This window comes from Schistocerca cancellata, chromosome 2, assembly GCF_023864275.1.
Source record: "Schistocerca cancellata isolate TAMUIC-IGC-003103 chromosome 2, iqSchCanc2.1, whole genome shotgun sequence".
NCBI lineage: Eukaryota > Metazoa > Arthropoda > Insecta > Orthoptera > Acrididae > Schistocerca > Schistocerca cancellata.
In genome coordinates, this window is record NC_064627.1 from 1,095,690,637 (window position 1) to 1,095,705,998 (window position 15,362).

At 44.5% G+C, this 15,362-nt stretch overlaps 1 protein-coding gene and 1 non-coding gene across 2 annotated transcripts in view; one reads left to right on the forward strand and one right to left on the reverse strand.

The window, feature by feature from the left end:
- The window catches only part of LOC126161246 (juvenile hormone acid O-methyltransferase-like), a 116,438-nt gene that overhangs the window by 33,467 nt on the left and 67,609 nt on the right, over positions 1–15,362 (reverse strand). The window lies entirely within an intron of this gene.
- Positions 4,548–4,622, forward strand: Trnas-gga (transfer RNA serine (anticodon GGA)). Its single transcript has one exon. It is a non-coding gene; the product is annotated as a tRNA-Ser (tRNA).

A 15,362-nucleotide genomic window follows, 5' to 3' on the forward strand; every position in this document is an offset into this window, starting at 1 on the left:
GCCGAGCGACCGCTCCGGTCGCAGGTTTTAATCCTGCCTCGGGCATGGATGTGTGTGATGTCCTTAGGTTAGTTATGTTTAATTAGTTCTAAGTTCTAGGCGACTGATGACCTCAGAAGTTAAGTCGCATAGTGCTCAGAGCCATTTTGTTCCGCACTACAAGGTCACAAAGGTGATTTCAGTTTTTGACTAGTTGTCTAAGATTTGATGACAAAGCAACCAGCATGCAAAGAAAAGAAGACGACAAATTTGCACCCATTCGGGTCATCTAGACTAAATTTATTGGTAACTGCAAATCTCTATACACCCCTTTCGAATACTGTACAACAGACGGGCTTCCGTGGCAGATGCCCATTCAGAATATACATATCTTTAAGGCCGGACAAATATGGAACTAAGATTTTGATATTGAATGATTCCAAGACTTATTACATGCTAAACGCTCTTTGCAAGGTAGTAACAGAAAAAAAAATGAAGCTGTCCCATCTTATTATGTGATCCCATTCATGGCACTAATAGGAACCTGTCTGTTGACGACTGGTTTTCGTCAATTCCTATTTATCAGACAATGACTGAAAACTTTGGTTTGACAATGTTGGAAACTGTAAGAAAAAATAAACCGGAAATACCGCAATCATTTTTACATTCTCAAAATGTTGTAAAAACACAATTTGCCTTTGATGTGAATAAGACGCTACTGTCACATGACCCAAAGAAAAATAAAGTTATACCCTTCCTGTCCACCATGCACTGCTCAAACGACATCGACAAAACAATAGGAAAACCTGAAATCATAATTTCATACAGTGAAACAAATGGTGGTACTGATATTTTTGATCAGCTGTGCAAAGCTTACACCACTGCACGTACAACAAATAAGATGGCGTATGAGGGTTTGCTGTGGCATTTTGGATCAAAGTGGGATAAACTCCGTGGTTCTGTTTACACTTTCCAGCACTGAAGTAAAGAAGCCATGAAGGAAATTTCTGCATGAACTGACATGAAACTCAATTGCGTCTCACCTAAGGGCTTGAATGAATATACTTTCACTACGAAGGAATGTGAAGAGAACTCCAGAAGAAATATTGGAAATAGATACTGTGGCACTAGACAGACCAGTAACTCTAACCAGCAAAGTGAGATGTTCGCTATGTTCAAGGAAAAGGGAAGGAAAAACAAAAATGTGTTGCCAGGAATGTAAAAGGGCGAACTGTGATGAACATATAGCCCTAATTTGTACCGAGTGTGCTCACTGACAACACAAATGATGACTGATATATTAGTTGAAGTTTTTAACTTAATTCTAATATACATTAGTTTCATTTTACTTATGCGTTTCTGCACAAATATACTATAATAGTAATTTTGTTAACACCCTATGCCAAAATATCCTGTAAAAGTCAAATAGTGCATTACATTATATTACTTTACACATTCAGATTCAGACTCATGTCTAATTTATACATTAATAAAAATATATATAAAAACTCATTTTCAGTATAGTATTGATGTGTAATATGTACCAAATTTGTAAATACCTTTTGTTACTCCTTCTAACAACTAAATCAAGTCAAGTAAGACATTCTCTTGCATTATACACGTTCAAATATGGGAAAGCTAAACATAAAGAACTAAAAAACATTATTTATTAATAATACAATGCACATTTTATAAATACCATGTGTTACTCACTGTTGCAGTAATAAAAAAATCACTATAGGTAACTACATAGTTATTTTCCACGCCCCATATACATAAGAGAGTCCAATGTATATATTAATGTGCCTGCAACACACGATATATGATAACATTTTACTGGGGTCCAGTGGATCCCAGTGTGAGGTGCAAGGTAATTCAGGTCAAGCGTGCAGTGCGAGGGTTAATGTACAGTGCATCAGGATGTAGTGCCTGCAAAGCAGCAGCAATGTACAGAGAACGCTTTCCCAACAGGTGTCAAGTTTATCTCTGTGGATATCAGCTTATGAGAGATGGGATCGTCCACACAACAGAGAGCCGGTAAGGGTTTCCACCAAAAACATGTCAGAACACTGTACTTTGAGCAGAAGTTGTTGGATCGTGTGGACGAACACTAGGCAATAAACAATCGTCTACTTGCCCATGAGACACACGCACACTTATACAGTGTGGAGAGCACTGGTGGAACACATATTACACCCATATCTTAGAAATGTGTGCAAGCACTGGGAGCAATGGATCTTTAGCCCTGCGTTCACTTCTATCAATGAATAGTCTACCACAGTGCTGTAGCGCCAAACATCATACGGTTTGTATTGTTCACGGATGAGGCCTCATTCACCTGTGATGGTGTTTTCAACATCCATGTCTGGAGTGAAGACAATCCCCACGCAACCAGCAACGATTCTCTGTCAACATACACTCCTGGAAATTGAAATAAGAACACCGTGAATTCATTGTCCCAGGAAGGGGAAACTTTATTGACACATTCCTGGGGTCAGATACATCACATGATCACACTGAAACAACCACAGGCACATAGACACAGGCAACAGAGCATGCACAATGTCGGCACTAGTACAGTGTATATCCACCTTTCGCAGCAATGCAGGCTGCTATTCTCCCATGGAGACGATCGTAGAGATGCTGGATGTAGTCCTGTGGAACGGCTTGCCATGCCATTTCCACCTGGCGCCTCAGTTGGACCAGCGTTCGTGCTGGACGTGCAGACCGCGTGAGACGACGCTTCATCCAGTCCCAAACATGCTCAATGGGGGACAGATCCGGAGATCTTGCTGGCCAGGGTAGTTGACTTACACCTTCTAGAGCACGTTGGGTGGCACGGGATACATGCGGACGTGCATTGTCCTGTTGGAACAGCACGTTCCCTTGCCGGTCTAGGAATGGTAGAACGATGGGTTCGATGACGGTTTGGATGTACCGTGCACTATTCAGTGTCCCCTCGACGATCACCAGTGGTGTACGGCCAGTGTAGGAGATCGCTCCCCACACCATGATGCCGGGTGTTGGCCCTGTGTGCCTCGGTCGTATGCAGTCCTGATTGTGGCGCTCACCTGCACGGCGCCAAACACGCATACGACCATCATTGGCACCAAGGCAGAAGCGACTCTCATCGCTGAAGACGACACGTCTCCATTCGTCCCTCCATTCACGCCTGTCGCGACTCCACTGGAGGCGGGCTGCACAATGTTGGGGCGTGAGCGGAAGACGGCGTAACGGTGTGCGGGACCGTAGCCCAGCTTCATGGAGACGGTTGCGAATGGTCCTCGCCGATACCCCAGGAGCAACAGTGTCCCTAATTTGCTGGGAAGTGGCGGTGCGGTCCCCTACGGCACTGCGTAGGATCCTACGGTCTTGGCGTGCATCCGTGCGTCGCTGCGGTCCGGTCCCAGGTCGACGGGCACGTGCACCTTCCGCCGACCACTGGCGACAACATCGATGTACTGTGGAGACCTCACGCCCCACGTGTTGAGCAATTCGGCGGTACGTCCACCCGGCCTCCCGCATGCCCACTATACGCCCTCGCTCAAAGTCCGTCAACTGCACATACGGTTCACGTCCACGCTGTCGCGGCATGCTACTAGTGTTAAAGACTGCGATGGAGCTCCGTATGCCACGGCAAACTGGCTGACACTGACGGCGGCGGTGCACAAATGCTGCGCAGCTAGCGCCATTCGACGGCCAGCACCGCGGTTCCTGGTGTGTCCGCTGTGCCGTGCGTGTGATCATTACTTGTACAGCCCTCTCGCAGTGTCCGGAGCAAGGATGGTGGGTCTGACACACCGGTGTCAATGTGTTCTTTTTTCCATTTCCAGGAGTGTATGAGCAGCCATTGTTCATGATCACCTAACTGTACCTTATTTCCAGCCTCCTCATTTGACTGGCCCACGATACCTGGTGTTCCTGCAAGATGTGCTGCCATAGTTCTTGGAGACTGTACCATTTATTCTCCGCAAGAGGAAGTGATTTCCAGACGACGCTGCACCAGTCCAATTTGATGTTAAAGGCCTTGAGGACCTGAACAACATGTGCCCTCATCATCGGACTGGAAGGGGAAGCCCTCTTCCATGGCCAGCGCGATCGTCAGCTCTCACACCTCTGGACGATTTCCTCTGGTGGTATGTTAAGACGCTGGTGTGTGAAACCCCAGTAGAAATGGATGAAGACCTGCTCGCTGGGGTCCAAGCTGCCTGTCTCCAGGCACAACAGACCGCAGACATCTTTGAGAGCATGTGGCAAAACTTCATGCATGCATTGAGACTGGCAGTCATCACGGTGAACAGTTATTATGAGCTGCATTGTTGTTATGTGGTGTACGCTGTGTATGTCCTTAACACAATTAATATAAATTTTCGACCATTGGTGCAGAGTTCAAAGTGAAAATCTCATTCTGGAAACACCCCCAGGATGTGGCTAAGCCATGTCTCCGCAATATCCTTTCTTTCATGAGTACTAGTTCTGCAAGGTTCGCAGGAGAGCTTCTGTAAAGTTTGGAAGGTAGGAGACGAGGTACTGGCAGAAGTGAAGCTGTGGGGACGGGACGTGAGTCGTGCTTGGGTGGCTCAGTTGGTAGAGCACTTGCCCGGGAAAGGCAAAGGTCCCGAGTTCGAGTCTCGGTCCGGCACACAGTTTTAATCTGCCAGGAAGTTTCATTGGTCCCTTATCTCAATACAATCGGTTGTGGACCCAAAAGGTTTGAGACACCCTGTATAAACAAAGTACACTCTTGTTATGAAACAGTCGCGTGTGGAGGGACAAGCTTCATTTAGTACACTGTTGATATGTAACAGTTTCTCTGTGGAGGTACATAAACAGTTTACACTGATAGCGCATGGTCCCATGTTTAACAGTTACCACAGGAAATTTTTATGTCGTCGTGCTGTACCACTTGGTGTGGTAGAAGGAAGGGATCAATTACGCCTTTTTTTGAAGCAAACAAAAGGCAGGAAGACGCATCCCGTGGTCCGTGCGAAGACCGTTGCGACGGTGTACTGTTAAGTGCAGCCGCCTTTCAATCCACTGCCTTAGCGCAGAGTAAACACCTACCTCCTCGCTCGCCGTCCTTGACTCATTAAAAGCCCCCCCCCCCCCTCCTCCCCCCGCCCTGCTCCCATGTGACCGCCGTGCGAGTGCGGCCCCAGGTAGGCACCAGACGGCAGAGCACCTGGATAAACACGCATTAAACGCCACACCTCACATGAGGAGCAGATAATCGTCTCTTCAAGAAATCACGCTCTTAGCCTGAGGCGTTGTCCGACTTAATCACCGTATGTAGGGAACAGCCGCCAGTCTTACCCTAAATTTTGTACCTGAGTAGTTTATAGCCTTTTAGCTACCTCGAATATTTCCAGGAATAAGATGATGTTAACATTCCATCACTCTGACATACTATCCCTAGCAAAATTCTCCTGTATAGAGCTCGATACACTATGGACACAAACTTTAAAAGGATGACACTCCTGTACAGTAACCTCACAGCGGCAGCAACAACTACAAAGTTTTTTTGACATAAGATCGATCTCTGCAATATATAACTATTAAAACGATCCTAGGATTTTCATCTTTCCTCTATTCTTATAGTGTAGCTTAATCATAGTTTACAGTATGTCCTGACAACTCTAATTCGACCCATGATTTGTACAGGGACTGGGAATTGACACTGAAAGTAGGTAAATATAATGTAGTAAGTGTGCATAAATAGGCCTAGAAATCCGGTATTGTACGATTACACTAATGACGACAAATAACTAGAAACAGTAGCAACCGTGAGACACCTGGAAATAACCATGTGCAGCAATCTAAAGTGGAGTGATCATACAAAACAAAATACAGGGGAAAGTAGACATCTGGCTTAGATTCATTGGAGAAATCTTAGGGAAAGAAGTTAGTTTGAAAACAGTTATTCGACCGATTTTTGAGTACTGCCTGTCGGTCTCGGACCCTTACCAGCTCACATTAATTGAAGAGGTAGGAAATACAGAATGCAGAGCATCAAAATCGCAGTCACAATTAATAAAATATTCCGGGCTACTATGCCGTGGTCTAAGGGATTTTACCGAGCGAGGTGGCGCAGTGGTTAGCACACTGGACTCGCACTCGGGAGGACGACGGTTCAATCCCGTCTCCGGCCATCCTGATTTAGGTTTTCCGTGATTTCCCTAAATCGCTTCAGGCAAATGCCGGGATGGTTCCTTTGAAAGGGCACGGCCGATTTCCTTCCCCATCCTTCCCTCACCCGAGCTTGCGCTCCGTCTCTAATGACCTCGTTGTCGACGGGACGTTAAACACTAATATCCTCCTCCTCCTCTAAGGGATTTCACTTCAAAACCCGACGTTTCGTTCCCATCTGCGGAAGACATTTTCAAGGGGGATCGTAGCTTTGTAGAATGTCCGATTCACACCCTCGGTCGGTCAGTAGCGTGCCAGGGTGTAAATCGGGCGTTCAACAAAGCTACGATCCCCCTTGAAAATGTCTTCCGCAGATGGGAACGAAACTTCGGGTTTTGAAGTGAAATCCCTTAGACCACGGCATAGTAGCTCGGAATATTTTATTAATTGTGACAATTCCGGCCGTGAAAGTTTACATTTTACAAAATGGCAGTCGTTTAGCTGGTGCGAGAACATTACGGAGGTGGTAGACAAACCCCAGTAGCAAACACTGCAGGAGAGGCGTTGTGCAGTCAGGAGAGGTTGACTGCTGAAAAAAATCCAAGAGGATACGTTCTGAAAGAGCTGGGTAACATATAACCTTCTCCCACATATATCTCGCGAAATGAACACAACGAGAAAATCTGAGGAATTAGAGCTGATACGGAGTTTTGACGACAATTATTCTTTCCATGCACCATTCAGAGGGATTTGGTTTAAATAATGGACGTTCTCTCCACCAAGCACCGTGAGGCAGCATACGTATGTTACACAGTCATGATTTAAATGATAGCATCATCTGGGAAAAGATTCAGGGAGTGTACATACAATGTCATCTATCGTAATTAGTAGAGGGAGTACAAGTGTAGATTAGGAACGGATAAGGATGTAAATCGATCTCTTACTTCTCTCCAAAGAACCATCAATCCTATCTGCCAAGGACCTCGTACCAGACAGCAATACAGTAAAAGGGGTAGTGTAGGGAATATCTTTTAGTATAGACTTAGACTGGAATTCGTCTGTAGGAAAAGGCAGAGAAGGATACATAGTAGGTGAATTTGGTTTGGGGCTAAGAAATGAAAGAGGAAGCCGCCTGGTAGAATTTTGCGCAGAGCATAACTTAATCATAGCCAACACTTGGTTCAAGAACCATGAAAGAAGGTTGTATACATGGAAGAACCCTGGAGATACTAAAAGGTATCAGATAGATTATATAATGGTAAGACAGAGATTTAGGAACAAGGTTTTAAATTGTAAGACATTTCCAGGGGCAGATGTGGACTCTGACCACAATCTATTGGTTATGAACTGTAGATTAAAGCTGAAGAAACTGCAAAAAGCTGGGAATTTAAGGAGATGGGACCTGGATAAACTGAAAGAACCAGAGGTTGTACAGAGTTTCAGTGAGAGCATAAGGGAACAATTGACAGGACTGGGGGAAAGAAATACAGTAGACGAAGAGTGGGTAGCTTTGAGGGATGAAATAGTGAAGGCAGCAGAGGATCAAATAGGTAAAAAGACGAGGGCTAGTAGAAACCCTTGGGTAACAGAAGAAATATTGAATTTAATTGGTGAAAGGAGAAAATATAAAAATGCAGAAAATGAAGCAGGCAGAAAGGAATACAAACGTCTCAAAAATGAGATCGACAGGAAGTGCAAAATGGCTAAGCAGGTATGGCTAGAGGATAAATGTAAGGATGTAGAGGCTTATCTCACTAGGGGTAAGATAGATACTGCTTACAGGAAAATTGGAGAGACCTTTGGAGAAAGGAGAACCACTTGCATGAATATCAAGAGCTTTGATGGAAACCCAGTTCAAAGTAAACAAGGGAAAGCGGAAAGGTGGAAGGAGTGTATAGAGGGTCTATACAAGGGCGACGTACTTGAGGACAAAATTATGGAAATGGAAGAGGATGTAGATGAAGGTGGCAGGGGTAAAATACAGGGAGCGAAAGGCTATTTACAATTTGTACAGAAAGCAGATGGCAGTTATAAGAGTCGAGGGGTATGAAAGGGAAGCAGTGGTTGGGAAGGGAGTGAGACAGGGTTATAGCCTATCCCCGATGTTATTCAATCTGTATATTGAGCAAGCGATAAAAGAAACAAAAGAAAAGTTCGGAGTAGGTATTAAAATCCATGGAGAAGAAATAAAAACCTTGAGGTTCGCCGATGACATTGTAATTCTGTCAGAGACAGCAAAGGACTTGGAAGAGCAGTTGAACGGAATGGACAGTGTCTTGATAGGAGGGTATAAGATGAACATCAACAAAAGCAAAACGAGGATAATGGAATGTAGTCGAATTAAGTCGGGTGATGTTGAGGGAATTAGATTAGGAAATGAGACACTTAAAGTAGTAAAGGAGTTTTGCTATTTGGGGAGGAAAATAACTGATGATGTTCGAAGTAGGGAGGATATAAAATGTAGACTGGAGATGGAAAGGAAAGCATTTCTGAAGAAGAAAAATTTGTTAACATCGAGTATATATTTAAATGTCAGGAAGTCGTTTCTGAAAGTATTTGTATGGAGGAGGAGGAGGAGGAGATTAGTGTTTAACGTCCCGTCGACAACGAGGTCATTAGAGACGGAGCGCAAGCTCAGGTGAGGGAAGGATGGGGAAGGAAATCGGCCGTGCCCTTTCAAAGGAACCATCCCGGCATTTGCCTGAAGCGATTTAGGGAAATCACGGAAAACCTAAATCAGGATGGCCGGAGACGGGATTGAACCGTCGTCCTCCCGAATGCGAGTCCAGTGTGCTAACCACTGCGCCACCTCGCTCGGTGTTTGTATGGAGTGTAGCCATGTATGGAAGAGAAACGTGGACAATAAATAGACAAGAAGAGAATAGAAGCTTTCGAAATGTGGTGCTACAGAAGAATGCTGAAGATTGGATGGGTAGATCACATAACTAATGAGGAGGTATTGAATAGAATTGGGGAGAAGAGGAGCTTGTGGCACAACTTGACTAGAAGAAAGGATCGGTTGGTAGGACATGTTCTGAGACATCGAGGGATCACCAATTTAATATTGGAGGGCAGCGTGGAGGGTAAAATTCGTAGAAGAAGACCAAGAGATGAATACACTAAGCAGATTCAGAAGGACGTAGGCTGCAGCAGGTACTGGGAGATGAAGAAGCTTGCACAGGATAGAGTAGCATGGAGAGCTGCATCAAACCAGTCTCAGGACTGAAGACCACAACAACAACAACATAGATTTTTGCATCTTCTTAGTGTTCTGGCAATAAAATGCAGTCTTTGGTTCGCTGTTCCATGCCTACAAAACACTGTTGTATAGTCATTTCGCTGGATCTGTGTCTGGACAGATGTTGTTCATAAATGTCTAATTATTACTAACTTTAATGATGGAAGTTATTACACAACCCATAAATCACTCTGCATTAGGGATTTGATATCTCATTTGGTATTTTCTTGAGAGAGATAGATTGTGGTGTGATGTGTTCATATCCAAACTTGCGTGGTAACTGCTGCAGACTCCATCGTGTTTTTAAGGGGCTCCGGAACGCCCTATACTTGCAATGTTAAAATAACGCTTATAAATTACATCTTTCCTCACAAAGTATTTGAGGTAGGAAGTTGAACTTTTTACAGATTATTTATTGGAATATGGGCTACAACTTAACACAGGGATTTTACAAAATTTTAGTTCAGTTATTAAAGATGATTTTTTTTTCAATTGTAATGAAAATTCACAACATTTTTTTGCAATTTTTTATTTATATATTCAAAAATATACAATTTTTTGGAAAAAGGCTGTGTTAAATTATGCAGAAGGTACTGTGTAACATTTACTGAAAGTTTGAAACAAATATGTTTGGAAGATCCTTAGAAAACATGTAATTAGTATGAGAAAATAAAAGTTTTGGGAATCGAGTGACAAAGATTGGATTAACTTTTTAGTGCATTCCAGGTCCATAGGATGGATTATCTTCATCCTCTGCAAACTCCTCCTCCAGCTTCCTCTTGTTCCTCCCCCTGTTTACTCTTGCTTGTATTTCTAGACTGTTTACAGCCCTGTCTGCAGCCCGAAGGCGTTCCTTGTCTAAAGCAAGCATCGCTCGTACCGTGTTAGAATGTTATTATTTACAGTAATAACACATACCTTTGGCTTTCCAACATTTCTCCTTTTCTTAAAAGCCTTCAGAGGATTTCTAATAACTTTACTTTTACTCATTATTATACTTCAACAAAACAGAGACTCAAGAAACAGAATTAATTACGAATATTTTCGAGATAACGACAGAGTAAATAAACATGAAACAATCGACAATCACACCAGCGATATATATTGAACCATCACAGGTTAGCCACAACTCATACTTTATCTCACATCACTAAAATGTACCTGATGAACACGGACGTTGATAATAACACCATTTGACAGCAGTTTAACAGCGCCACAGTGGGTCACGCCTATGTAGAACACATTTGAAAAAAAATTAAAAATAGTTGTAGTCTTCGGAATTGAATAAATTATATATCTATTAAAAGATAATAGTCTGCAGATTCAGAAAACGCAAAAAAGTAAAAATTGAACTTTTCAATATTTTGAGCCTTTCCGGAGCCCCTTAAAAAAGTGTAAACTATTGGTTGTCACATACAAACGCAGCACACTATCGAGTGTGCTGCGTTTTGCCATATAGCTGTACACTGATCAGCCAGAGCATTATCACCACCAACCTAATAGCCAGTATGTACACCTTTGGCACGGATAACAGCGGTGACGTGTCGTGGTATGGAAGCCATGGGGCCTTGGTTGGTCACCAGAGGGAGCTGGCACAAAATCTGCACACACAAGTCACCTAATTCCCGTGAATTCCGGGGAGAGCGAAATGTGCTCTGACACCATGTTCAATCACATCCCAAATGTGGAACTCGCCACTATGTTCCGTGGACCACTCCATCACACTCGTGGCGTTGTGGTATGGCGCATCATCTTGCTGAAAAATGCCTCTAACTTCGGCAAATATGATCGTCATGAAGGGGTGCCCGTGGTCTGAAATCAGTGTACGATACTCCTTGGGCGTCATTGCGTCTTCCACGAGCTTCACTGAACTCATGGAAGCCCGTTGAATGTTCCCCAGGGCGTAATTGAGCCGCCGCCAGCTTGTTTCCGTTCTGCAGTACAAGTGCCAAGGAGCTGTTCCCCTGGAAGATGACGGATTCCCGCCCTGCCATCGGTATGACAAGGAGGGTATCGGGATTCATCAGACAGTGCAACTCTCTACCACTACGCCAGCGCCCAGTGCCGATGGTCACGGGCCCATTTCAATCATACAGGGTGTTTCAAAAATGACCGGTATATGTGAAACGGCAATAAAAACTAAACGAGCAGCGATAGAAATACACCGTTTGTTGCAATATGCTTGGGACAACAGTACATTTCCAGGCAGACAAACTTTCGAAATTACAGTAGTTACAATTTTCAACAACAGATGGCGCTGCGGTCTGGGAAACTCTATAGTACGATATTTTCCACATATCCACCATGCGTAGCAATAATATGGCGTAGTCTCTGAATGAAATTACCCGAAACCTTTGACAACGTGTCTGGCGGAATGGCTTCACATGCAGATGAGATGTACTGCTTCAGCTGTTCAATTGTTTCTGGATTCTGGCGGTACACCTGGTCTTTCAAGTGTCCCCACAGAAAGAAGTCACAGGGGTTCATGTCTGGCGAATAGGGAGGCCAATCCACGCCGCCTCCTGTATGTTTCGGATAGCCCAAAGCAATAACACGATCATCGAAATATTCATTCAGGAAATTAAAGGCGTCGGCCGTGCGATGTGGCCGGGCACCATCTTGCATAAACCACGAGGTGTTCGCAGTGTCGTCTAAGGCAGTTTGTACCGCCACAAATTCACGAAGAATGTCCAGATAGCGTGATGCAGTAATCGTTTCGGATCTGAAAAATGGGCCAATGATTCCTTTGGAACGAATGGCGGCCCAGACCAGTACTTTTTGAGGATGCAGGGACGACGGGACTGCAACATGGGGCTTTTCGGTTCCCCATATGCGCCAGTTCTGTTTATTGACGAAGCCGTCCATGTAAAAATAAGCTTCGTCAGTAAACCAAATGCTGCCCACATGCATATCGCCGTCATCAATCCTGTGCACTATATCGTTAGCGAATGTCTCTCGTGCAGCAATGGTAGTGGCGCTGAGGGGTTGCCGTGTTTGAATTTTGTATGGATAGAGGTGTAAACTCTGGCGCATGAGACGATACGTGGACGTTGGCGTCATTTGGACCGCAGCTGCAACACGGCGAACGGAAACTCGAGGCCGCTGTCGGATCACCTGCTGCACTAGCTGCGCGTTTCCCTCTGTGGTTGCCGTACGCGGTCGCCCTACCTTTCCAGCACGTTCATCCGTCACGTTCCCAGTCCGTTGAAATTTTTCAAACAGATCCTTTATTGTATCGCTTTTCGGTCCTTTGGTTACATTAAACCTCCGTTGAAAACTTCGTCTTGTTGCAACAACACTGTGTTCTAGGCGGTGGAATTCCAACACCAGAAAAATCCTCTATTCTAAGGAATAAACCATGTTGTCTACAGCACACTTGCACGTTGTGAACAGCACACGCTTACAGCAGAAAGACGACGTACAGAATGGCGCACCCACAGACTGCGTTGTCTTCTATATCTTTCACATCACTTGCAGCGCCATCTGTTGTTGAAAATTGTAACTACTGTAATTTCGAAAGTTTGTCCGCCTGAAAATGTACTGTTGTCCCAAGCATATTGCAACAAACGGTGTATTTCTATCGCTGCTCGTTTAGTTTTTATTGCCGTTTCAAATATACCGGTAATTTTTGAAACACCCTGTAGTTGCCGATGCCGTGGTGGCACATGCATGGGTCTTCGGCTGCGTTTGCAAATCGTTAGGTGTGTTTGGTGCACTGTGTGTTCAGACACACTTTCACTCTGCCCAACATTAAAGTGTGATGTTAGTTCCGCGCATCACTTCGCCGTCTTTTTGAGTTTGCCCAGCTTACGACGTCTGACATCTGCAATGAGGGGTGACCGCCCAAAGTCACGACGTCTTGGTTTCGCCATATGCTGAAGACACTCACCACAGCACTCCTCGAACATCCGACAAGTCGTGCAGTTTCCGAAATGGTCGTGGCGAGCCCTCCCCATTCTAGAAACACGGTCAGCACGCTCACTCATATTGTATGCACCGTGTTTCTACATCTACATCTACATCCATACTCCGCAAGCCACCTGACGGTGTGTGGCGGAGGGTACCTTCAGTACCTCTATCGGTTCTCCCTTCTATTCCAGTCTCGTATTGTTCGTGGAAAGAAGGATTGTCGGTATGCCTCTGTGTGGGCTCTAATCTCTCTGATTTTATCCTCATGGTCTCTTCGCGAGATATACGTAGGAGGGAGCAATATACTGCTTGACTCTTCGGCGAAGGTATATTCTCGAAACTTTGACAAAAGCCCGTACCGAGCTACTGAGCGTCTCTCCTGCAGAGTCTTCCACTGGAGTTTATCTATCATCTCCGTAACGCTTTCGCGATTACTAAATGATCCTGTAACGAAGCGCGCTGCTCTCCGTTGGATCTTCTCTATGTCTTGTATCAACCCTATCTGGTACGGATCCCACACTGCTGAGCAGTATTCAAGCAGTGGGCGAACAAGCGTACTGTAACCTACTTCCTTTGTTTTCGGATTGCATTTCCTTAGGATTCTTCCAATGAATCTCAGTCTGGCATCTGCTTTACCGACAATCAACATTATATGATCATTCCATTTTAAATCACTCCTAATGCGTACTCCCAGATAATTTATGGTATTAACTGCTTCCAGTTGCTGACCTGCTATTTTGTAGCTAAATGATAAAGGATCTATCTTTCTGTGTATTCGCAGCACATTACACTTGTCTACATTGAGATTCAGTTGCCATTCCCTGCACCATGCGTCAATTCGCTGCAGATCCTCCTGCATTTCAGTACAATTTTCCATTGTTACAACCTCTCGATACACCACAGCATCATCTGCAAAAAGCCTCAGTGAACTTCCGATGTCATCCACCAGGTCATTTATGTATATTGTGAATAGCAACGGTCCTATGACACTCCCCTGCGGCACACCTGAAATTACTCTTACTTCGGAAGACTTCTCTCCATTGAGAATAACATGCTGCGTCCTGTTATCTAGGAACTCCTCAATCCAATCACACAATTGGTCTGATAGTCCATATGCTCTTACTTTGTTCAATAAACGACTGTGGGGAACTGTATCGAACGCCTTGCGGAAGTCAAGAAACACGGCATCTACCTGGGAACCCGTGTCTATGGCCCTCTGAGTCTCGTGGACGAATAGCGCGAGCTGGGTATCACATGACCGTCTTTTTCGAAACCCATGCTGATTCCTACAGAGTAGATTTCTAGTCTCCAGAAAAGTCATTATACTCGAACACAATACGTGTTCCAAAATTCTACAACTGATCGACGTTAGAGATATAGGTCTATAGTTCTGCACATCTGTTCGACGTCCCTTCTTGAAAACGGGGATGACCTGTGCCCTTTTCCAATCCTTTGGAACGCTACGCTCTTCTAGAGACCTACGGTACACCGCTGCAAGAAGGGGGGCAAGTTCCTTCGCGTACTCTGTGTAAAATTGAACTGGTATCCCATCAGGTCCAGAGGCCTTTCCTCTTTTGAGCGATTTTAATTGTTTCTCTATCCCTCTGTCGTCTATTTCGATATCTACCATTTTGTCATCTGTGCGACAATCTAGAGAAGGAACTACAGTGCAATCTTCCTCTGTGAAACAACTTTGGAAAAAGACATTTAGTATTTCGGCCTTTAGTCTGTCATCCTCTGTTTCAGTACCATTTTGGTCACAGAGTGTCTGGACATTTTGTTTTGATCCACCTACCGCTTTGACATAAGACCAAAATTTCTTAGGATTTTCTGCCAAGTCAGTACATAGAACTTTACTTTCGAATTCATTGAACGCCTCTCGCATAGCTCTCTTCACACTACATTTCGCTTCGCGTAATTTTTGTTTGTCTGCAAGGCTTTGGCTATGTTTATGTTTGCTGTGAAGTTCCCTTTGCTTCCGCAGCAGTTTTCTAACTCGGTTGTTGAACCACGGTGGCTCTTTTCCATCTCTTACGGTCTTGCTTGGCACATACTCATCTAACGCATATTGTACGATGGTTTTGAACTTTGTCCACTGATCCTCAACACT